Below are 25,323 nucleotides of genomic sequence, written 5' to 3'. Positions count from 1 at the left end.
TTTTCTGCTCCAGCCGGTTAGCACTTCAGGGTCTTAGTTGTCTTCACTATTAAAGAAGAACCCTCCCACGCCCACCCCAAAGCCAATATTATCACACTGAACAATAATTGCCAAGTCTGCTTGACTCATACAACAAGACAGAATTTGCCTGGTCCTGCCCCATTCTCACAAACATTGCCTGAGCCCCTCGTTGCAGGCACTGTGTTGGTCCCTTTTGTTAGATGTCACTGTGTCAATCTTTATACTTAAATGTAAGGAAACAGCTCTTTATTGTTTATGTAGTAAGGTGAAAGGGAAGATTTCTTGGAATCAAGATTTATTGTAATGATATATTTTATGTACAAGTCAATGTTACTGTTAGATGACCAATTCATTAGCACTGATAGATGATGCCCAAATAACACATGATATTCTCTCAGTATTCAGAGCTCCCCAATTATCTCATAATGTGTTATGGCTGTTCATATCAAGACACAAATAAGATCTATGCATTATTTTATAATCCATGGGATCCTGCTTCATTTCATTTTCCAAGCAGGGTAGTGTAGTAGAAAGGGGGGCCTTTCTGCTCCCACAAAGATTTACAGCCTCAGAAACCTGCAGGAGCATTTTTGCTCTGTTCCTAGGGTCACTGTGAGTCAGAATCGACTAGATGGCAGTGAGTTTGGTTTTTGAACAAATTATTTGTTGCGGAAACAAGAGTTTTCCCACAGTGTGAATTTGTAGATCTCATCCTTGATGGTGATTTTCAACACCTTTCTTGGTCCGTTGTATATCTTGTTAGTTGGTATTGGATTTAGAAGCTTGATCAGATTCAATTTCTGTTATGTATGTTCTCACACTTTTTTTTTTGGCAGGGTTGGGGCAGTGAGAGAGGGAGGCAGAAATACATCCCAGGTGCTGTTGAATACTAACATCAGAGACAGTGCCTGGCTCACTCTGTGATGTTAGCAGCTGTTGGTGATCATTGCCTGACAGCATTAATTAATTACTCATAATTCTTTACTCTGAGCGACTTTCCTCAGTACCAGTCCCGGTCTCCTGTACTGAATTTTGTTTATAATTTTTACAAACTCTTCCTTTGGGGTTTGCTAAAGGCAGGGATGAGGTGCTGTAGGGGAAAAAAAGGCTGTTTTTACCATACTGTACTTTTGTAGGTTTCACGTCATTTCTAATATCTAGCTCCTGCTCTGTCCACTTTGTCCATGCTACAGCTTCTCAGTGGAAAACAAACCTGAAAATCTGACAAGTAATTGAAAAAAGGCACCTTGCCATTTATGTATGGATGTTAGAAAAGAGGTAACACACACACCCCCCCAAAAAAAGAAAGAAAGAAAGACATCTTTGGGAATATCACTGTTTCGGAAGAAACAATGGAATCTTTATAGGACATCTGATTGAGGAGACTCCACTTTTATTTTTAGCAAGATACTGTTTCTTAATTTGTTTGTGGGTGAAGATTTTCACATTTTTGTACCTAAATTCATGATATATAGACTGTGTTTAAGGAAACAGCTTACTAGTTATTAGCAGTTGTTTCAGTTCTTATTTTATGGTTTGGGTGAAAAGGTAAAAAAAAGAGAAGTTACTCTATTGAAATTATATTTGATTTCATGTCATGGAATGTTTTTATATATAAGTCAGTAATCATTAAGTGAAGAAGTTATTTCAGTAGGGGGCTATGGTTATTTTAATGAAAGATTCAGTTAATCAATTCAACAAGTTTTTTTTGTGTGTGTGTGTGTGTTTCATATTAAATCATCCTATTGGGGGGTTCTTACAGATATTATAACAATCCATAAATCAACTAAAGTATTTATATAGTAAATATTTATTTTGTACTAGCATCTGGGAGTAAACTAGAAATACTTAACACAATGTCTGTTTTCAAAACAATTGTTGTATAATGGGTCTGTTATTTATATAACTAACTCACTTCTTGCATTTTAAATGCTTTTCTTATAATGTGCTATTTCTGCTCTCCATGTTTGAGATTCATTCTTAATTTCTTGGGTTTAAATTATTTTTTTGGAGGGATTAAATTGTTTCAACCATTGCTGTGTGTGTATGTGTATGTGTATAAGGAACCCTGATGGTATAGTGTTGGGCTTCTCAGGAGAAAGCTGAGGTTTTCTGCTTCTGTAAAGATTTACAGTTTTAGAAATTCAGGGAACAGGACTACCTTGTCTTATGTTTTAGAGTACAAAAGAGATCCAAATGACAAATTTAATTTAAAGAGAACATTAAAAAAGTAAAGAGAACATTTATTAAGTCTTAAAAAGAACAAAGATAAAGATGCATAAACTGGATGAGGGAGGCCATTTGCCTGAGGTCCTAATGGCCTTCCTCTAGGATTTACAGTCCTAAGGCTTGGAACAAAGACAACTCACAAATTCATGATTGGCAGCAGCAGACCATCCATCCCAGGCATAGGTGGGACTACAAGGCTGCAGTTTTGGTATAATAAGCTGCATGATTAGACAGGTATGGTATGGTAGAAGAGCTTACATGATTGATTAGTCTCTAGGGCCTTCGGACCAAGGCAGTCAGGGCATAAATGATATGGCATGACTCATAACTGGTGATCTTCATCAAGGAAACAGCCTAAGAGAGACTTTCTCTTCCCAAGGCTGGCTGGAATGGGCATAGAGGTGCAGTCCACTGGAGAATATTCACGTCTTGGTGATTAGAGGGATTAGAATGCCTTCTTGGAGACTTAATCTTGTCGTGGGGATGCTGCAACTGCATCTTGGCCTTTCACTGTTATCCATACACTCTGCAAATGGGCGCTCAGAATTTAAGCTCTAGCACACCCATAACTTCCTTATAAGTTGAAGTGAACATGATGGCAGTGGGTTCGGGCTGTGTGATCTATCGGTGTGCCACTATCAGAAAAATTAGGTAACCATATTGGGGTGTTAGTTTTTTTGGAGGATAGCTAGTATTATGAGTCCCCCGACTATTAGAGTGTCCCAGGACTCAGTGCTGGTAGCCACTTTGACTAATACTAGAATAACTTTTAGAATAACTGAAAATAAAAGGCCGTTTTCATTCTAGTTCCATCTTCAAGGGTTGCAGCTTGCCCTTCTAGGTCTCCCAGCCTGTGTGTTCTCTCTCCACCATTCTTGTTTGTTTCTATTTTAAAAGCAAAAGCAAACAAGATATACTGTAATTTGAATGTATACCTATATCTATATTGTAAAGTTTCTAGGGGTAGAGTCAGCCAAGTTTGACAACGAGCTGAGGGAGTGGTACTCAGGACTCCAAACTGCCTGCCCTGGCTTTTGTTTTTCAATTTTGGCCCAGCTTTAAGGAGTCACTAGTACTTATAAAAAACGATGATGTCATAGCAGATGCAATCTGTAATCTGTGGCATAAGTTTGTGATTGTTCTGGAGGCTGAAAATTCTGCTGGCTTGGAGTTAGCCTCATTCTTGGTGGCATTTTCATGACTAAAGGTTTGTATTTTTTAAACAGCCTTTCATGCATGGATGAACTATAGAAGCAGTTTGGTTATCTTGGCTTTTGGTGCTAAGGGTGCATTGTATTAGAATTCCGTGTTTAGTGATATTCATATATTGTCGAATGTAGAAATTATAGGCTAGTTCACAATTGTTGAACATTGCAGCCAATCCTACTTAAAAGTTGTTTAAAATTTTGTTAGATTAGATTGCTGAAAAGGCATTTAAATTTTAAACCTTTGCCCATAATTCCTCCTTACTCCTTTGATTGTAAAAGGTGGCATAGTTTTTCCTTTCATTGATCAATAATTTGGCATGCTTTGGGTTTAGTTTTAAGTAAATGCAGAATAGAAAGCTCCTCCGTTTTCTTCAAATTAAAGATACCAAAGGAAGTATGCTTGTGATTCTTTTCTATAAAGTGAATCAAAAACAATGAGTATTTTGTTGATAGTGGAAGTGATCAAACCAAGGACACTTCAGTTTATGAGCTTATTATTTGTTATTTAAATGGAATAGGTTGTACTAGTTGAGTTGTAGATCTACGCAAGGATCTGGCATATTATTTGCATATCCGGTGTCTGCTGTTTGGAACAGCACAGCTCTAAAGCTCTGTGCCATTGTCATGCATATCTAGAGGCTCCTGTTGTGCTAATGATGGGGAGGTAAATGGTAACTCCGCATGTAGCAGTTTGTCCTTCACATTCTTAAATAGTGTAGAACAGGTTATTAAAAAATACACACATTAGCATGAATAATAGGATTTTTAAAATGGCAACTAAAAGATCAAAATGCCCTTAATACTATGTTAATAAATTGTCTTTTAAAACCCGTTATGTTGGGTTTTTTTAATCTACAGGGCCTTTGCTTAGTGTTTTTAGCTTAAAAAATACTGGCATTTAAGTATATGCGGAAAATTAAAAAAATTATTATCGGCTGCTGTTTGAAAAATTTTAAATGTCTGCTAGGTGCCAGTACAACAAAGACCCTGCCCTCTTGTACCTTGTATTCTTGTAAGACAGACAGACAGACAATAAATTAATTGTATCAATAATGTCATTTTAGGATGTGGCTTTTAAGTAGAGAGTAACGGGTGTGAGTGAGAAAAGAGGCTTAGGAAGGGTTTTCTAAGGAATTTTAGTTGACAACTGAAATTTAAGAAGGGGCCAGCTCAGAACCACATGAAGGAAGGTTCTGGCAGTGGGAACAGCAGGATGCTGAAAGCAAGATTGAAGCTTCAGAGAACTGTTAGACCTTGAAAAAAAAGGACATCTTCTAAGAAAGGGCAAGGAGGAGCAGCCTCGTTCACCTGCTCACATGGAAATAGATATGTTTTCCCCCCTCTCCCCCCTCACACAAAAATGTCTCCTTATGTGTTTGTGGGGCAAACCAAATTCTAAGTACCAAATTTCAAAAGCATTTGGAAAACTTAGTTTAAAGAAGTGTATATTAAATGCTTATGTGAATAACTTAATTTTTGGAAAGTACCAGATATTCAGGACTTTGATGTATGATTGTAAGAAAATATCCTTCAGGGCATGTTTTTAGTTTATTGGAAATAGAATCTGATTGTTCACAAATATAAACAGATAGGTCTTCAGACATCCATCCCACAGTCCAATCCAGCCATACCAAAGTCTGAATTATTTGCAGTTATTCGTAAGCATTTAAGATTACTACTAAAATACTAAGATATGTATCGGGAAGTGTTTCTGTAGTATGCTATGACATTTGTAGTAGCATTTTATGTCTATGATGCTTTAGACTTTAAAAACGTTCTTTTATTGTTTCTTATATCTGTGTACCTTTACAACCCTTAGAGCAGTGGTTCTCAGCCTGTGGGGCGAAGGACCCTTTCACAGGGGTCGCCCGATTCATAACAGTAGCAAAATGACAGTGATGAAATACAAGGAAAATAATGTTATGGTTGGGGGGGTCACCATAACATGAGGAACTATTTGAAAGCGTCACGGCATGAGGAAGGTGCTTCCCTCTTTCTACTTCTCGAGTTACAGATCAGGAACTGAAGAACAGAAGTAGAAACTCATTCTAGGTTAAGCAGGTAGTGGCAAGACTAAGATATCTTGACAGCTGCTTTTCCCACCCCAATGTCTGATCCATGGTTTCTCAGACCTTTCACCATCTCTCTTTCTACCATATTAAGTCCAAAACCATTGTAATTTCAACTTGCCTTCAACTGTCTACTTGCATTTACTCATACCACCTCTCCTGCCTTGTCTCTCGCTCAAATGCAAACCAGCTTCAACCTATCTTTTCTTTTTCCATTTGAATATTGGGTTCTCATTACTTCTCTGGGAAGCCTTCCTTAACCCCCAGGCCATAAACATTGCCTGCCTTTTGTTACATTTACCTGGGTAATGATTTTTTGTTGTTGTTTTAAGTTTTATTGGCACGTACTTTACATATCATACAATTCATTAGTTCAATCTTTCAGTCATATCAAGGAGAATTGTGCTTTCATTACGATACCAGTTTAATAGCATTCCTTCTCCCATGGTTAACCGCCTTTAAAATGAGTTGTGCAATCACTCTTCCCCCTCTTGCCTTCATGTTTTATTCCTGATAATCTGCTTTCCCTGGCTACCAACCACTCCCCGCCCCTGCACCCCCACTACCCCTGTGCAATCTACTCCTTCTGTGCAACACAAACTGGAAAACCCAACAGGCACACTGAGAACCAGAGTTGAAATAAAGTGGGAAGGATAAATAGTAATAATGTAAAGAGAAAAATACAAATAATGCGTAAGAAAGAAAAAACCTTATCAACATTCCAAAAGCCAGGGAAGAAATGTCTGTCATGGAACAGGTAAGAGATACTTGCTCCCAGACAGTTCAGGTTGGGGGTATAAAGAGGTCAGCTGGCCAAGTATGGAGTTTGATTCAGCAAGATCAGGATTACAGTGATCTCTGCCTGATGGTAAGGCTGCTTGAGACTCTTGCCTGTGGTTAGACCGGATCTGCCAGTGGCTCCTTCTGACTAGATAACTAGATGGGTTTTGGACTCCCACTGTTCTCGACAGCCCTCCACAAATTGGGTGTTCATAATTTTAGCTCTGATACCTTTCTATTTGTCATATTCAAATTTTGTAATTGTCATCATTGGATCATACAAGCTGGTGGGCTTCTTCTATGTGGATTCAGTTCATTCCTCATTTAGATGGTTACTTGTTTGAATTACAAACCTTTAAGACCCCAGACGCTATGCCGATAACTGGGTACCATCTATTTTCTTTACCATACTTTGCTGTAACACCCTTATCTTCAATGATCCTTTCATGAGGGTGATTATGGAGCAGGGCTATGTTATGTTATCAGAACTAACTGTTCTTGAATTGGGGGCTAGAGTTAAGTAGGAGCCCAGACTCTGTTTGGCCAATGAACTTTGCATGTCTTAGGTTTACATTGACTGTTGTAATATGACAAATTCATATAAATCCTTTAATATCAACAGCATCAACAGCAGCCATAAGCAAACCAGCAACCTAACAGAACACACATACCCCCAAAGCCAAAAGAAACAAAAGCACCCTACAAAACAAGCTACATGCAGGGAAAGCAAAACCCCATGTAAACTAAGAAAGTACAGCATTGTCTGTCACCCCCCCGGGGTATAACTTGATTGCACTATTACCATCCCAGTGACCCAGCACTCCTGACACCAGGATGAGGAGTCTGTTCTAATAAAGTTCCATCTTGAGCAGCAACCCAGTTTGATTTCTCATTTGATTGGGCTCTGTTGGCCCTAAGTGTGGGGTTGCTGTCAGTGGGAACATTCCTGGGTCAGTTCTTCCAAGTGTATATTCTTACTCAAAGGATCCTAACATGTTAGGTCATACCCGTATGGTTATCCTGGTCCCTTGCCACTGGATACTTCCCGAGCCAGGGGTTCCCCCCAAGGTCCAATGACTGCCACTTCCATCATTTTGAGGTGACCACTTTCTGCTTCCTCTCCCATCCAAGTACCCCAACCTTCAGTCCAAGGATGCAGGCAGCTTCAATGTAGGGTTCAGTTCATTTGGCAGGACTTCTATGTTAAGTTCTTCTGGTATAGCCCTTGTGATCTCAGTAATGATTTTGTTTATTTGTGCGACTATTCAGTTGTCTCTTCCTGGGCTGTAAATTCTATTAAGAAATTGTTGGGTTTTTTTTTTAAGTATTTATTTCTCAGTGCCTGACACAGTAGTTGACCCCAAACCCCAAACTCACTGCCTTCAAGTCAGTACTGACTCATCTTGACCACCCTACCAGTCAGATCAGGATTGCTCCCTTGGATTTCTGAGGCTGTAAATTTTTACTGGAGCAGAAAGCCTCATCCTCCTGTGGAGTGGCTGATGGCTTCAAACTGCTTACCTTGTAGTTAGCAATCCAACACATAACCAATGGAATGTGGACAGTTCTAGTTTGCTAAGTTTGGCTGGAAAAAATGAAAGTAGAGCCAAGGAAGTTATGTGCTTTTTTCCTGTTTATTGGTTGTTTTTCCAAAACCATTTTATTAGGAGCTAAAGAGATCGTTCATTCACAATCAAGCAGCATTGTACAATTGCTACTACAATCAGTTTCAAAACATTATTTTCCTTCCTAAACTCCTTACACACACACACACACACACACACCTCACCCCCGTTTTGTTTTTGAAGTGAGATTTGGGCATGTTTTAAAACTTTAAATTGTTTGAACAGTGACTTTTGCAGAGCAGAAGGTTTTAATTTTAATGAAGCTTATTGACCAGTCTTTGGGAGGAAGACGGGGCTTTCTACTCCTGTAAAGAGTTACAGGCTCATAGACCCACAGGACAATTCCTCCCAGTTCTCTAGGGTTGCTTTGATGGCAGCTCGATGGCAGTGAGTTCCCAATCAATCTTTCTTTCTTTGATTGTGCTCATTGTCAAACCCAAAGCTGGGTAGATTTTCTCTGGTTTCTTTTCTTTTTCTTTCTACCTCCTAGAACCTTTATAGTTTTACAGTTAGGTTTGTGTTCCATTTTGATTTAATTTTTGTATACTGTGTTTTTTTGGTACACTGTTAAAGTCTGCATCTGGATGCTATTTTTTTGTTTATGTGTGTACATATGGATGCCCAGTGGTTCAGTACTAGTTGTTGAAAAGACTTTCCTTTCCCTATTGAATTGTCTTTGCCTCTTTGCCATCAGGGTACGCACCTAGTCCTAGTTCCCCTGTTCTGTCCATTTATCTTTGTGTCTGCTCTTTGGCTAATACCGTGTTGTGGCTCTCTTGATTGTGCCTTTATTATAAGTCTTAAAACCCAGCTCATGTCAGCCCTCTGATTTTGTTTTCCTTCAGTATTGCGTTGACTATTCTAGGTCTTTGATAATTTCACATGAGTTTTGTAAACAGTTTGTCAATAGGTATCTACAGCAACGGTTCTCAACCTATGGGTCATGACCCCTTTGGTGGGGGGGTCAAATGAACCCTTTCATAGGAGTCACCCAATTCATAACAGTAGCAAAATGATAGTTATGAAGTAGCAATGAAAATAATTTTATGGTTGAGGGTCACCAGAACCACTGATCTACGGAATAACTTTTTTTTTAAAATAGCAAATACTTTTGATGAAGCACCATATTCAGAGGAACTTCTTAATTGGGGTTAATGAGAACATCTCTTCTTTATCCCAACCCATGAACAACAACAAAGACTGTCGCTTTTTTGCCAGATCTCTGGCCTAAGGGCAGACATTCCTGTCTAGTCAAGGCCTCAGATAGCCCTGTGGACAGGCACTGAGATCCACATCAGCCAAGGCATGGGCACTCCATTCTCGATCACTTACTAACATATTGCTCCTCCAAAGGGAATGTGGTTTTGGGTTAACATCAGCCTACTTCACCTTCGCCAAGGTGGTCAATTTTTTCATTCGTACCTCGTTCCTCTTAACACGCTCAGGACACAACATATTATCTTCTCTGCCCAGGGGTAGGAAAAACGTAAGCAGGTAAGAGGAAAAGAGAGACCATGCTCCCGGGAGTGCTAGGCACCCAGGTTTGACTGGCTTGGAACTGCACGCGGACTCACACCTCTGTTTCTGCAGGGAGGCTTATGCTGTGGACCACACACCATCTGCTGCCAAAGCCTGGTGGCAGAAAGCCTCAACTGAAGAGTGAAGTGGACGTGAGTTCACAGCCTGAGGGTGAAGTGCTTTTGAGGAAATTCTTGCGGAGGATGTCAGTGTGGCCTCCGGAGCTGGAGCGTTTACTTCAACAATGCTGCTGACTCCTGTCTTTGGAACTCCTGCCTCCTGATCCTCAAGCCTTGGGTGCTTGATCTTGCGGTTCCTTGATCCTGACTGTGTCTTGGCTTCCTGTGGTGTGTCAGGAATGTCCTGTTTTAGGTCAGGGTAAACACACTGTTGGAGCTGTAGATAAACTTCCACTTTTTGCCCATCAGTGCTCAAATTGACTTGCTGGCACCATTTCCTTAAAGTGCCCCTGTGTACCTCATTAACTGCAGGCAAAATGGTTGGCAAAGGGAGGTCTGTCTGTGTATTACTTTTTCTGCACATTTTGGCTTGTTGGAGGCAGATTAACTTTATTTTGCTCCTAGGCTTCTTCGGTTTGCCTTCTGGTGGTATACGAACACTTTGTTCACTTGGTTGGTTGCTCTCCGTTAGGTGCCTTTTTTAACTGGAACCAGTGTGATGATGAAACTATCCTCATCCAATTTGCTTTCAAAGCAATTCTTTCTATTTCATTGTAATTTGAGGATTCCAATTCCAGGGACATGCAGGGTAAGTACAAGTCAGCTATGCTAAGGATGTCTTAAGTTTCCCCCTCTTAACCTCGCTTGCTGGGGTTTTAATTTGCATTGCATTCAGTCTGCAAATTAAACTCAGAAGAATTGACATTTAACAATGAGTCTTCTAATTCATGAACATAGAATATTGCTCAGCTTCCTTAAAGTACTTTTATTACAAGCAGTCAAATGGATGTGAGGGAACATAGATAAAATGGAGACACAAAGTCCATTTGTAAGACAATTGGACTATCCCGCATAGATGGGCCACCTGGAAGGGATGATATATCCAGGGTACAATATAGCACTAATGAAACACGTCACTAACCTAGTTCTTTAATATTTCTTCCCCTTACTATTATGCTCTTAGTTTTACCTTATTAATCTTGTTAAAACTGTGTATGTTCATTTGTATAAATAGAAGATAGATAACCCTTCAGAAATAGTAATGGGAGTAATGATTCCCTGAGGGTACGGGAAGAGGGGGATAGGGGAACCGATAGCAATGATGATTGTATAAACCCATTGGGGAACCAATAACAGAATTGTAGTTGAACAGACATATTGGCTGGTGTAGGATACGGCAAATAACAGTAATCATAATAATATATAATAATAAGGGCTCCTGGGGGTAGGGTGGGGTAGGGAGGGGATAAAGGAGAGCTGATATCAAAGAGAAGAAAGAAAATGTTTTGAAACAGATGGTGGCAGCAATTGTACAATTGTGCTTTGTGTTAGGGTTCTCTAGAGAAACAACAGGGATGCTTATGATTGTGTGTGTGTGTGTGTGTGTATGTGTGTGTGTAGCATGAAGGAATAGAACAGCTAATTAGTCCCCACAGCAGTACAGAAGGCTCAGTTCAACTCACTTCCATGGGACAATTAATATACTGGAAGTCCTTTAATTTATGAGGGCTGCTGGGTTCAAGGTCAAGGAAGTATACAGCTGAGTATTCCTTAAGGGCAATGCAGGCAGTCCTACCACAGGCAGGAAACAGCAGGGTGGGTTGCCAATAGTCAGCAGCCCAGGAGCTTAGGGAAGCAGGCCCTGATGGGATATGAAACTCAAGCAATGAAAGATTACAGGCTCCACCAGCCTCAATCAAGCTCAAGTGATGTATACACCAACAGCTTGGCAAAGTTGGTCTTGAAGGAACCTCAAACTCTAGCTACATGATGCACAGGTTGGCTGTCCCACAGGTAGTGTAGCTCACAAGTTGAGGCAGAAAACTAGCTAAAGCAGTCTCAAGTTGGTCTAGTCTACAGAGAGCAAGAGAGAGAGGGGCGGGTCATGCTGGACCATTTATCTCTTTGCCCTCCAATCAAACTGTAACATAATTAATGTCACATGTTCCCAATGGCCAAGTTGGCACAGTAAACTTACCTATCACATCCCTGATCTAAATGAATTATTATTATTTTTAAAGTTTATTAGGGACTCATAACTCTTTTTTTTTAACAATTTATTGGGACTCATACAATTCTTATCACAGTTCATACATATACATACATCAGTTGTATAAAGCACATCTGTACAGTCTTTGCCCTAATCATTTTTTTCTCCTCTTTTCTTTTTTTACATTTTATTAGGGACTCATACAACTCTTATCACCATCCATACATATACATACATCAATTATATAAAGCACATCCATACATTCCCTGCCCCAATCATTCTCAAGGCATTTGCTCTCCACTTAAGCCCCTTGCATCAGGTCCTCTCATATAACTCTTACTACAATCCATACATGCATCAATTGTATAAAGCACACCTGTACATTCTTTGCCCTCATCATTTTCAAAGCATTTGCTCTCCACTTGCGCCCTTTACATCAAGTCCTCTTTATTCCCCTCCCTCCCCGCTCTTCCTTCCCTCATGAGTCTTTAATAATTTATAAATTATTATTTTGTCATATCTTGCCCTGTCCAGCATCTCCCTTCACCCCCTTTTCTGTTGGAATTATGAATTATTATAATCTGAACCTGTGAGAGCTCCCAATAAAATGGTTTTAAATAAATAAATATTTAAAAAATAAAGAAAAATTGTATTGCAGCTGAATCTGTTATAAAAAATTAGCCCAAAATCGTTGTTGGATTTGAAAAAATTTACTTAAAATTATTTTTACTCAACTGTTACATATTTCATATATATTTTAATATTTTTGTGCTCCATTCTGGGTATTTTCTTCAAATTTAGTGTTCTTTTCTCTTTGGCTGTGTCAGATCTTTAATTTTACCTGTTGAATTAAAAAATAGTTTTTATTTTTAAAAATTATATTTGGCTCTTTTAATCATCTATTTTTGTTAAAAGATAATTTTGTTGTTGAGAATATATACAGCAGAGCCTATACAGCAATTTCTGCTTGTACAATTCCATGATGTTGGCCGCGTTCCTGTAGTTCCACAGCTGTCTTCACTGACCTTTTTTGAGTTGTTCTCCCACATGAACATAAACTCATTTCCTCATAGGATCCTGTCTAATCTTTTAAAAAAATTTTTTAATTAATCGTTTTATTAGGGGCTCACACAACTCTTATCACAATCCATACATACATCAATTGTGTAAAGCACATTTGTACATTCATGGCCCTCATCATTCTTAAAACATTTGCTCTCCACTTAAGCCCCTGACATCAAGTCCTCATTTTTTCCGCTCCCTCCCCGCTCTCCTCTCCCTCATGAACCCTTGATAATTTATAAATTATTATTTTGTCATATCTTGCCTGTCCGACTTCTCCATTCACCAACTTTTCTGTTGTCTTTCCCCCAGGGAGGAGGACACATGTAGATCCTTGTAATTGGTTCTCCCTTTCCAACCTACCCTCCCTCTATGTTCCCAGTATCACCACTCACCACTGGTCCTGAAGGTATCATCCACCCTGGATTCCCTGTGTTTCTGGTTCCTATCTGTACCCAGTGTACATCCTCTGTTCTAGCTAGACTTGTAAGGTAGATTTGGGATCTTGGTAGTTGGGGTGAGGGGAAGCATTTAGGAATGAGAGGAAAGTTGTATTTTTCATCGTTGCTACATCGCACCTTGTCTGGCTCGTCTCCTCCCCTAGACCCTTCTGCAATGGGATCTCCAGTGACCAACAAATGGGCTTTGGGTTTCTACTCCGCACTCCCCCACTCATTCTCTATGGTAAGATTGTTTGTTTTGATGATGCCTGATACCTGATCCCTTCAACACCTCGTGATCGCACAGGCTGGTGTGGTTCTTCCATGTAGGCTTTGTTGCTTCTGAACTAGATGGCCGCTTGTTTACCTTCAAGCCTTTAAGACCCCAGACACTATATCTCTTGATAGCCGCCTGTGTGATCTTTCAAGGAGCTCTTGTCAACCGGATCCCATACAGATAAAAACTAGAACCAAGACCAATTTGACTATAGTGACCAACTACCCTTTAGAATCGCTGGTACCAATTTCATCCCATGTAGGTAGATCTTCAAAGAGCATAAAGCTGCAGGCAAGCAAAATTTTTTTTCCGCTTAATAGATTATATATGCAAATTAAAATTGTAATTCTAACATTGGCCCCCAAATAATGATAAAACAATAATAATGTCTCACCATCTGTGAAAAATGCATAGTGACATCATCAGGCTTCCTTCCCTAATTTCAAAAAAGGGGGAGGGTTAAGATGCATCAGCACAGTGCAGATTGGGCTGTCTTCAGCGTTTTTACCACTTCTGACCTGTATCTCTCCCATAGCACTCTACTCTGCTGGGTTTGATAATTCCTTGCGGTGTCCGTACAGACCTCACGGCATACAGTCCATATTCACGGTTATGGACTTCATTAGAAAAGTAACAGGGACAACTCAGGCTAAAGTTCTTCAAACAACCACTGGGTTAGTAGACTCCCAGACTTATTTGGCCTACCTCTTCCTTTTCAGAAAAATTACAGAGTCCCCTTCCTCCCAGGTAGTTACAAACATGTACTATACTCATTCAGGATATTTTGCAGCCCCCTGGATCATTCCAGTGGCAACCTACCCCTCAAGGTGGCATTGCCCACTTTGGGAAAATACTGGAGTGGATGGCAAAACAAGCAGGCCTCTTGTTAGGGTTTCATGCACCTTGTGTTAGCAGGCTTTTCAATCTCCTTGGAGGACTACAATCACTGTATTTGGATAGGCTCACCCAATCATTGTATGGGATTCACAAATATTGTGGCTCAAAAAAAACCCCTCACAGCTATTAAGTCAACACCTACTCGTAGTGACCCTCTAGGACAGACTAGAACTGCTCCTGTGAGCTTCTGAGATTGCAGCTGTTTCGGGAGTGAGTAGAAAAGCCATTCTTTCTCCCTCAGAGCAGATGGTGGTTTGAACTGCATGGATCTTGCAGATCGCAGCCCAGCATGTGACTATTAGGCCATCAGGGCTCCCGTGATTGTGGCCAGTAGGGCCATCTTCAGTTAATCCTCTTTTATATTTGCTCATTTTTGCCTTTCCACTCTGAAGTAACACTACTAGTTGTTTCCTATTTCCTTCAAGATCGTTTAGATACCTGAATATTTATGCCCCCTCTCTACACTTTACACACGGCAGTCCATTGTATCCCCATCTCCTTGATTTTATTTTCTCTTTAAAAGAGAATCCTGGAGCTTGTTCCTGATGTGGAATTCCTCATTCTTTTCCCTCTGTGTCGTTTAGTTTGCACTTCAGCATAAACTTCACTTTGTACTCCAGACAGAATGGGAGCAAGGAACGAGAAATAGGGAACCCAAAGAAATTCAGCAAATGAGCATACAAAGATTATAGGGCTTGAGAGGAGACTGAGTAGAACGAGATAAACAGAGTCAAATATGAGAATCAGCTACACTTGGCAGTGAGGGCTTTCCTGTTTGTGTTCAACTTTGTGGTAAAGGATCCTAGTTCTGTAGGCAATCTTTGCCATCCAGCTGAAAGGCAGTAACGCTCACGCCATCTGTGAATACAGCTTAGTGACCCCACCAGGTCCCCTTGTCAAATTTTAAAAGGGGTTAAGATCATCAATAACCTGCGATATTTAAAACAGCTCACCCCTGTTTCTGTCCTTGTGGACTTAGCTTGGACCTTGTGAGTTTTCGCTTGTTTTTAACTCTCCAATGTCTCCAATGATTTTCTCCCTGACCATGTTCCTTTCCAGCAATTTTTAAAATTCCAGCATCAGATGTGAAGACAGTAAGTACCCTTTGAAAGGTTTCTTAGCTCCCACAATTGCGTTGTGAAATCTCTGTAGTGTCTGTGTAAAGTGTATGGAAACTGGCACAGCTGCTCCTTAAAGTGGGAATTGTGTTTTTCATTCATCCTATCACAGTGTTGCATTAGTTGTTCACTCTGAGAATATACTTTTAATTTGTTTGAGATACTGTATAACCTTTTAAAAATGTCTAGGCTAATTCTGTGAGAGGTTCAATATGTCTTTATGGTTTCAACGGACCCATCAATTAGACTTGTTCCCTTGTGCTTTTTGGAATTCTTTTGAGAGGGGGCTTCCCAAACTTTGTGGAAAAATAGAATGAAAAAAGTAGAATTTTCCCACAAACTTTTGGAAGTCCCTTTGCATGATAAGCTCCTATTTGATTAAACTTAAGTAATGGAGATCCAGAGACTTTAGGTTGGGTTACTTCTCTCCATCTAATTATCTTTTTGCTTTTGCACAGTTGGGTTTCTTTTATTGACTACCCCTAAATTTTAATTCTAGGTCCAAGTGTGAGAATGAACCAATGGTAGCAAATCTGAGGCTGTTGAGTGCCGCCTCCGTCTCTTCATGTACACATTTGCGTGTGAGCCCTCTGTTGGCAGTTGATGTTCCTCAGACGGCACCCATCCACAAACAGGGTAAGCCCCAGTGAGGGCTCCAGCTGTATCTATGCAGGAGGTTCATGTACACTTTCCTTACATTGCATTAGGCTTGATCCAACCTCTTGGTTTAACCTCCTGTTCCCCACCTTGTGTGGGAGTTGCCTCCAGTGCAAGGTGGTATTTCCACATTGCGTATGCTCCGGTTTCAGCACACTGTTCCTTTCCCTTGGGTTGGGGGTGAGAGGAGGTAGGGAGTATTTTTCTTTCTCTGCAGGTCAGTAAAATATTACAAATGTTTGTTGCAAGTTTTCCAGGGTCCAGTTACCATCTTTAGGCGCTCAAAAGTGCCCTCTCTGGCCTATATGCTTATGTAGAAAAGGCATTCAGTTGTGTGGCTTTTTCGTCTTCTTCCAGTGTGTTTTAAATGCTGCTTGCATGAGTTAAAAACTTTAATGGGGAAATAAGATTCTCAAACGATTGCAAAATAAGGCAGTGTTTTAGTGCTGTTAGAGTATAGAAGCAGGAAGAGATTATATCGTGCCATAGTAGTTTTATTGAAGGTTAATATTTCCCCCGTTTCTACTCTGAAGTAGAGATGCTTCTAGAATGGGGTCCCATTGCAGTTTCTACCAGATGTGATAAGCTTAGAGAGAACATTTACGTCCAAAGGAATGGCTAAAGTAAACAGACAACTGGCAATACCAGTGTTCATGAAGATGTGGATCAGCTGAAACTCTCAGATACCATTGGTGATAGGGCAGACGGGTGGCGTCATTTTAGAAGTTTTCCTGTTACAGTTGAATGTAAGCAGCATGTTCTGTAATAGCCGTGTTATGCCTAAATATACATACAAGAGAAATGCCTACAAACATGCACCAAAAGACATGGATAGGCTTTTTCGTGGAAGCATGTTCATATTATAAATGGAAAAGACCCAAATGTCCGCCAATAGTAGAAGGTGTAGGTAGTTATGGTACAGTCATATAATGAGATTCTTTGCAGTGGGAAAATGAACTGCCGATTCATATAAGAACATTTATTAATCTGAGGCGTAATGTCTAAAGCAGCTTGACATCAAAGAGCAAATACTGCAGGATTCTGCCCATGTGCAGGTCAAATCCATTGCCATTGAGTTGATTCTCAATAAAAACCCTGTGGGACCTGCTCCATAGAAGTTCAAAGGTTTCGAAGCTTTATGGAAGCGGAGCCTGTCAGTCTCTCTCCTTAGGACCTGCTGTGTGCAAACCACTACCTTGTCAGTCAGCAGCCAAGCACCTAACCACTAAGTCACCAGAGCAGGCAGGACGGACCAGCTTTATACCCGTGTGGTCAATGCATGGACCAAAATTGCACTTTTGTAAAAATCAAAAGTGCTTGCTGTTGACACTTCTTTGTAGTAATATTCCAATAAAAATGTTTTCTTTTTAAAAAATGTAGATGAAAGTATGACTGTTATTTTTGGCATAAAGAACATTGATGAGATTTTCCAGTTTGTGTTTTAGTAGTGTAAGACCTATGTACTGCTCTGGAATTATGTGCCAGTTTCGTTTAGGGACAGGAATTTCATGAAGCACCTAAACTGTCACAAAGTTAAACTTTAAAAAAGCCACAGAGGCAGATGTTCATGCAAGTCTGGATTGGCTCAAACAGGGTACCTTCTGCTTCATCTGATGGAGAGTCAAGTACCAAGTTAGAGGGCTTACACATTCTCTCTTTGAGCAAACACTGCACCCTGTGTGAAATTTGTAGTACTTGCTTTATGGTGTGTTTCTTGTGCCCCCCCCCTTTACTTTTTACTCATGTCTCCCTTTTAATTTTTACTTATTTTTTGTTGTTGAGACTGTATGCAGCAAAGCACACTCCAGTCCAACAGTTTCTACAGGTACAGTTCAGTGACTTTGAGGACTTGCTTTGAGGTGTGCAACCTCTCACCTTTTCAGACCTGGCCCTCCCTCATTAACATGAACTCACTGCTCCCTGAAGTGCTTTCATATCTCAGCTTTCCAATTGTTGTCACCTTGTAGGTGGTTTCTGATGTGTTTTTTTATCATCAATTTTTAAGTAGAATGAACTATGGTAGACTAAATCCTTGAAAAGACAGTACTCTACATTGCACACAGTGTGCAGTTTGCTCAAAGAGAGAATGTGTAAGCCCTATAACTTGGTCCTTGACTCTCCATCAGATGAAACAGAAGAAGGTGCCCTGTTTGAACCAGTCCAGACTTGCATGAACATAAGCAGGATCTGTCTCGGTGGCTTTTTTAAAGTTTTAATTTCTGTGACAGGGAATGTATTACCAGGGTCCACTCTAGTGGGCAGAAGCTTTCTTATTTTGTTAGGAAAGCATTGACCCATTTTGAGCTCGCTTGTTGAAAGCTGTATTTTGTGTAACCTGGAGTTAACTCCTCCATTTAGATCATGTTGCATATATGACAGGGCTTCAAAAGATTGAGAAACATGGATAAAAAGATGTGGGTTCTTCCATGAACTTTTAGAAGCCCTTCATGTTATTTCATGCCTTAGGGCAGCGATATAAAATAACATTCATAGTTGCAGAAGAGATATCAATTTGAATGCCCATCCTATAACATGTTACTTAGAAATGCTTTCATTTCATAGGCCAAGCTTGTATCAATTTGTGTTGTCAGATTGTGGTTTCAACGGAAACCTGCCTGTGGCAACAAAGTTGGCTTGCAACAGCAAATAACTTCAGTTTGCAATTGTCATGACAGGAAAAACCCTGCAGGTTTTAAAAAGAAGTTTGTTTTAACAAGTGTCATGTCATTCTAGTAATTGTAGATTTAATGGTGGTTAATCAATGGTTGTCGATCCCAAGGTAAATCTAAAGAGTTTTTTAAAAGGTAGGCCTTTGTTACTTTAAGAGCTTAATGATGTTATGTGTGTCAGAACCGAGGCGGTTTCCTGTTGTGGTTGGACTGAAGTTAGATCCATGGCCTTTCCACATAATTTTATGTCTACAGGAAGCTTTGAACTGTCTAAGAAGACTAGTGTGAGGAGGAAGGATTGCTTCTATGCGTATGTATTCTCTGGGAATCTTAATATTTTTTCTCCCAAAGATAATTCTTTATATACTAATTTATACACTGAAGCTATGGACTCTCATTTTTTATTTTTTAAAGAAAACCTACAGTCTCTTTAAAGTCTCATCTGGGACTCTACTTTCTCAGCGTGATTGAACTGATGTATTAATCAGTGGTCACCCATCCTCACATTGCTGATATCCCATTGAGCCTTTTTCAGTCATCATCTGCCATGATGCCATTCTCTTTTAAATCTTTCTCAAATCTCCCTCTATTGAAACCATTTTAATCTTGTTTTTGATTGACTTAAACAGTCCATTAATTTATTGGTTGTTAAGCTCAGTGTTGTAAGTATCCCCAAAACTCAGCAGCAGAGTAATTATCAATAATTCATTTATTCAATAAATATTTGTTTACCTCTCTTGTGCCTGGCAGTGGGCTTGGGGCTGATTAACAACAGTATTACAAAACCATGGCAGGCCGTTTCTGCTGTCTTGAGATTAGGAACTTGTGCACGACATGGATGTGGCACAGATAATCAGGATAGTTACTGTTTTATGAAGGGTGTGAGGGAGGGAAAGCGTATATTACGACAGCTGCTTCGATAAAGGCTGAAAACAGCTGAGGCAAGGGTTTGTGAGCTGGTAGGGACCAGGGGACATGATTTCACGTTACTTTTAGTACTCAATCTACTGGATCCTTGGTTGATTTAAAGGTAGATGCTCCACTCGTTGCCAAAGAAGTTGAATACATTATATGAAACACAGCACTTAAGTATTTGCCTCTCTGTCCTTTATCTCCCCCCAACCCCACACAAATTAGCTATATTGACGAAAACTGGCATGGTGGAGGTGCCCGATTTCCTCTAACTTCCCAAAGGGGAGAAAATCCAGATCAATAACCCAAGGCTATTTGTGGTGGAGGTAAAGACAAACCTCCTCAGCTTACCCTCCTAACAAATTCTGATCTTAACTGTTCCTCCCAGTGCACTTTCCTCTCTGTTGAGTTTGATAATTTGATGTAGTGGCCAAAAAGAACACACAGACCATACTCACAGTTATGGAGGTATTAGGGAAGTAACAGGTTCAGGGTCAGGAATGCTTAGGATATATGAGGGAACCCCCCCCCCCCCCCGTGGAATTTTTTTCAAAGCTGTGTATTTAATATTTTTTTAACAAAACAACCGTCTCTCCTTCAAAGTACTCTTCATTACAGATCATACATTTGTCAAATCTGCGATTCCATTCTTGAAAACATTTTTCAAACTCACCTGTTTGCTGACAGCACTTCCCTTGTTTTTTTGTTCACTTCTTCTACATCATCAAATTGCTGTCCGTTCATGTCCCTCTTCATTCACAGAAACAAAAAGAAGTCGCACAGAGCAAGGTCAGATGAGTAAGGTGTGTGGGGCAAGAGAGGCATGCTATTTTTGCTAAAAACTGGCACACTGAGATGGCTTCATGGCGAGGTGCTTTGTCATGGTGGCAAACCTAGTCCCCATTTGCCACAAATCAGACCCATTATTTCACACTCCATTATGTATGCTGTCTTTTCAGAACCTCTAAATAGAAAGCTTGATTAACAATCTGACCTGGTGGAACAAACTCCAAATGTACTATGAGACATTTTCATTTGTTCCAGAAGTTGATGGATGTATAGAACAAGGTTTGTCATCAATCAACATTTCACCTATTTGAAATGAGAAAACTACTCACACACTTGTTTTTTTTCTGTGGCATTTTTCTAAGCAGGAAACAATTCACAGCCGCACACATGCTATTATCTTAAACTGGCCATCCCAACAAATGAGGTTCTAGTGAAACTGCTTTTATGAAAAAAAATTAACTTTGACTAGAGAGAACCTTCCCAGGTGATGCCACTGGGTGCACTAACTTAAGAGTTGCTGGATGCCCACCTACCGGGGGTAGATAAAAGCTCAGCTCTTCCCAGTGCAATTCTGGTTTTTGGGGGTACCCACAGTCTGGACTGTGTCTTCTCAGCTGTGCTCCCAAGCAGGTCTCTCTCGTACCAATCTTGTGTCTGCCCAGCTTGCGCAAATGCCAGATGGCATTTAGCTCTGCTAATATTTGTCCAGGGGCACCACATTCTACTAGTGAACCTCAAGGAATTGTTCAGAAAATTCTTAAAATTTTCTGAAAGAAAATCTAAATTCCAGCAAGTTTTCTTTTCCCTTAAAGACTAGCAAGCGAATCCTAAAATTAAATGAAAATTCAAAATACTCAGTAGCCAAAACAATTTTGAAACAGAAAAACAAAATTTAAAAACGTTTATACTTTGAAATAACACCGTTAAGAAAATGAAAGCAAGTCTCACACCAGGACATATTTGCAGATCTTATAGCTGTGTTTGGTCAAGGACTGGTGTCCACAATAGAGTTATACGGGAGCAGATTGCCCAGTTTTCCCTTGACTGGTAGTTTGCACACCTTTTCTGCCAACACTTGAGAGCTTAAAACCATTGTACCACCAGGTTCTTTGCATGTGGATAAATCAAACCCCAACACCATTGAGCTGATGGCAACCTAAAGGGGTTCTGAGACTGTAGCTCTTTGTTGTAGCAGACAGTCTCATCTGTCCCCCAGGAGGGGCTGGTAGGTTTGAATGCTGGTGGGTTTGAATTTTGGGATTATCAGCCCCACACCCAGGGCTCCCAGATGGATGTGAATTGGGTAGCATATTTTATAGTTATTTTCAAGGCTAGCCCCAGCTACTTTCTGTCACACCCTTTAGCATTCCCATGCATAGGTTAGCAGCCTCTGCCGAGAATACTCCTAACCTAGTCCGGACCACATCCTCAGACTAGGAGTGCCCGTGGCTTTTGCTTAACTTGCCTGCCACACTTTGAATCAATTGAGCTGACTACCCTCCATGTAGGTGTGGCCCACCATGCCAATGGAGGGACCTCTCTTTGCAGCAGGTTTGGCAGTCTCAGGTCTTGCCCCCACCCCCATCTCCGTAGAACCACCCTGCTTTAGCGGGGAGCTGGGGGCAGAGGGGAACAGCCCCCCACAAGACCACCATCAGTTTCTCCTGTCTTTAACCAGAGTTTAGCAGTTTTTTAAGTAGCTGCACTTCTCAGTTGTATGGCTTTGAGTTTTTCAATGCTTGGTTCTGGCAATTTTGTCTGATTCGATAATTGCATTTTGGTTAGAGGTTTAGCTGGCAGGAGCCTTGCTTTACCAATACATTAGAAACCCTTTCTACTTAACCTCCTTTACCTAGAAGTAATCATTATTCAGAATGTGTAGTAACCATGCCCTTGTTTTTCATTTAAGTAGTTTTTAGTGTACAACTAATAATCCATATATAACATTGTTTTCTCTTGTTTTGGATTTTATTTAAATTGAATGGTGCTGTAAACTTTCTTTGAGTTTGTCTTCTGAGACTCAGCTATGTGGATCTGTGTGTATGTATGGTCAAGTACAACAGCATTGTTACAAAATCATGGAAGCCATTATTTTTGGACCTAGTCTGCATCTAGGTCTAATCTTCAGAAGGTGTTTCCATCTCTGTCCCTTCCCTGAAGGTTCTGCACTCATTGATTCACACACCAAAATGGCCATTTTGGCATTCAAGATATTCAAATTGTGTTCCTTTGAGCTCTGAGTTTGGGGAATAAAAAGAAGTCTGATGAATCAAGATCAAGAATGTAGGGTGGAAGGAATAGTTTACTAACAAAATGCTCAAGGACAGTTCTGGCCACTCTAGAAGAATGAGCTAGGGCATAGTTGTGATTTAAAAAAAAGAACTCCTCAGCCAACTCTCCTGGCCTTTTGCACACCAGTGCAATTTTCCACTTGCTCAAAACATCTGTGTGTGGTAAATTTATTTAAACAGTTTTACTGGCATTTTATTCACATATCATGCAATTTGATAGTTCATTCATATCAAGAAGAATTGTACTATTATTACCACAATAAACTGTAGAGCATTTTCTTCCTCGTATTCATTATTAGTGTAATTATTGTTTTTAATTGTGGAAAAAGCAGACACAACAAAACATTCTCCAACTCAACCTCCACGTGTACAATTCCGTGCCCTTGATTATACTTTGTGTTGTGAAACCATTACTGGTGTCTTTTCCCACCACCGTTCACATACACAATTCCTCTAAACCAAACCTCCTCCTCCACCCATGGTAACCATCGGTCAAGTTTGGGTTTTTCTTTTTTTTAAATTAATCATTTTACAGATGTCATAACATTTCATAGTTCAGTCATATCAAGCAGTATTGTACAACTGCTACCACAGTTTCAAAATATTTTCTTCTTGAACGCCTTGATATCAGCTCCCTTTTAATCTCTTCTTTCCCCCTTATTATTTTTAAAGTTTTAAAGTTTTTAAAGTTGTTTTTTATATAATGTTCACATATGATAACACCTTCATAATAGTCCACCCTTGATGGTGCCATGGCCTTCCAGAAAAATCTACCATGATTGTCCTTTGGAATTTCAAAAGATGGTTACCATAATCTTCTGAGCTGAGCTCTGTGTCTTGAATTGAATTGACTCAGCAGATCCCCTTGGAAAGAAACCACTATTTTCATTGAACTTTTTTGGGAAGGATCACAGAGACAGGTTTTGTTTGGAATAAATTTGAGCATGTATGAACTGGAACCTTAGGAGCCGTGCTTTGGAGTAACTTCCCCTCATACAGGGGGTTTCAAAAGTTCGTGGAAGCATTCCATTATCTTTTAGTTGTGTGTCTTAGCATTTTGGGGGATATATATAGCAGCCAAACAAGTTAACCAGGTTAACAGTTTGCATCTATGTATCTCTCTCTCACAACAGTCATATACACACAAGATACCCAAAGGCTGTCCCAAGTAAGCAATGTCCTCTTTTTTTTGATAGGCACCATCACTAATCTGCATTTTTAATTGTAATTCAAATTGTATCATAAAGAAGCAGTCAGGCAAATTGGAATTGTGGGGCACACCAAAAAACAACTGGCCTGCAGTCTTGAAACATGTCAATGTCATGAAACACAAAATAAAGCAAAAAGTAAGGGGCCTGACCCAGATTAAAGGTGACTATAGACATACGACAGTCAAACGAAATATGTGATCCTTGGTCAAGTCTTGGGCTTATATATATATATTTAAAATGCCAACCATATTAGAAATGATGTAAAAACAGCACGTGTCTTAGATGTGGTCGTTGTCTGTCCATTTAGCTGGACATGCTGTAGATGTCGGTGCATCTCAGTTGCCATTCTGGAATATGATCTTAAGGAATGCTGATGCAAAATCAGAAGACATCAAGGTGGTGATTTTCTTGGCCACTCTAAGTATTGTAATTAGATTATCATTTGTCAGGTTTATTGTTTTATGTTATTTCTTCAAAATTTCATTTTGATTGTTGATTGGAAGCAAGATCGAATAGGGAGAGGCCACACTCCAGTGTATTGCCTTTGAGTGCATGTCAGCGCAGAGACCCATAGGTCATGGTATGTAGGCAGGTTCCCTGACTTCCTCCCATGGTGTGGTTGGTAGTTTCCAACTGTTGAAACTAGCAGTTACGCAGCCCAGTGTGCAGCCACTACGCAACCAGGGCTTCTTGGACGGCCAGTCAGAGGGAAATTGTCAACATTTCTTTTGAGAAATAAATGATGTAGGTTTTTTCTAGGAGGTTGCTAGAAAAGGAGAATAAACGGACAAACTGGAGAATGGTTTTGGAGCTAAGATTAATGGGAATTAGTGGATGATGGGATACAATGATTTAAACTCTCAGGTTTTTCATGTGTGAACTGTTGAGAATACTGGTTCCATTGAATGAGCTGAGGACAACTCCAGAAGTAAGTAGTCGTGTGAGTGTTGATCGGAGATGATTGATTCTGTTTTGAGCATGATGAGATTGTTTTCTTTGATAAATACAATTGGAGATGTCAGGTGGCTATTGGAATAAACTTAACAGTAACGGGTTGGTTATAGAGGTCAGAGGAAGAAGGCCTGAGCTGGAGAAGCAGAACTAAAGTAACTAGTGTAGAGATGACATTGGAAACTCGGTGTAGAACAGGAACCCAGTGCTAAATCTGGAAATCTGATAGGAAAGTAGACTGAGGAGCAGCCTGAAGAATATGGGAACTTGAAGCCAAAGAAGGTTTCTAAAGAAGTGTTGTGTGAGCAGACATGGAATGCTGCTTAGGCACGAGAGGATTCATGCTAAGTGTGTTTATTATATTTAGAGAAATAGAGGGGTAATTAATGACCCTGGCAAAAACGATTTCACTGGTCTGATTCCTGCAGCT

At 40.0% G+C, this 25,323-nt stretch overlaps 1 protein-coding gene across 3 annotated transcripts in view; it reads left to right on the top strand.

Moving 5' to 3' along the window:
- The window catches only part of ARK2N (arkadia (RNF111) N-terminal like PKA signaling regulator 2N), a 76,670-nt gene that overhangs the window by 6,859 nt on the left and 44,488 nt on the right, over positions 1-25,323 (top strand). Inside the window, exon 1 of one of the 3 annotated variants that reach the window (XM_075533254.1) lies at positions 15,916-16,049. The exons of the other annotated variants lie outside the window; for them this stretch is intronic. The gene's annotated coding sequence lies outside the window, so the exon portion shown is untranslated. Of the gene's footprint in view, positions 1-15,915; positions 16,050-25,323 lie in introns of those variants that run through there. 3 annotated transcript variants of the gene reach the window in all.

This window comes from Tenrec ecaudatus, chromosome 15, assembly GCF_050624435.1.
Source record: "Tenrec ecaudatus isolate mTenEca1 chromosome 15, mTenEca1.hap1, whole genome shotgun sequence".
In the NCBI taxonomy this organism is placed as follows: Eukaryota; Metazoa; Chordata; class Mammalia; order Afrosoricida; family Tenrecidae; genus Tenrec; species Tenrec ecaudatus.
Note: the sequence above shows the minus strand (reverse complement) of the source record. Positions and strands in the feature narration are given on the sequence as shown.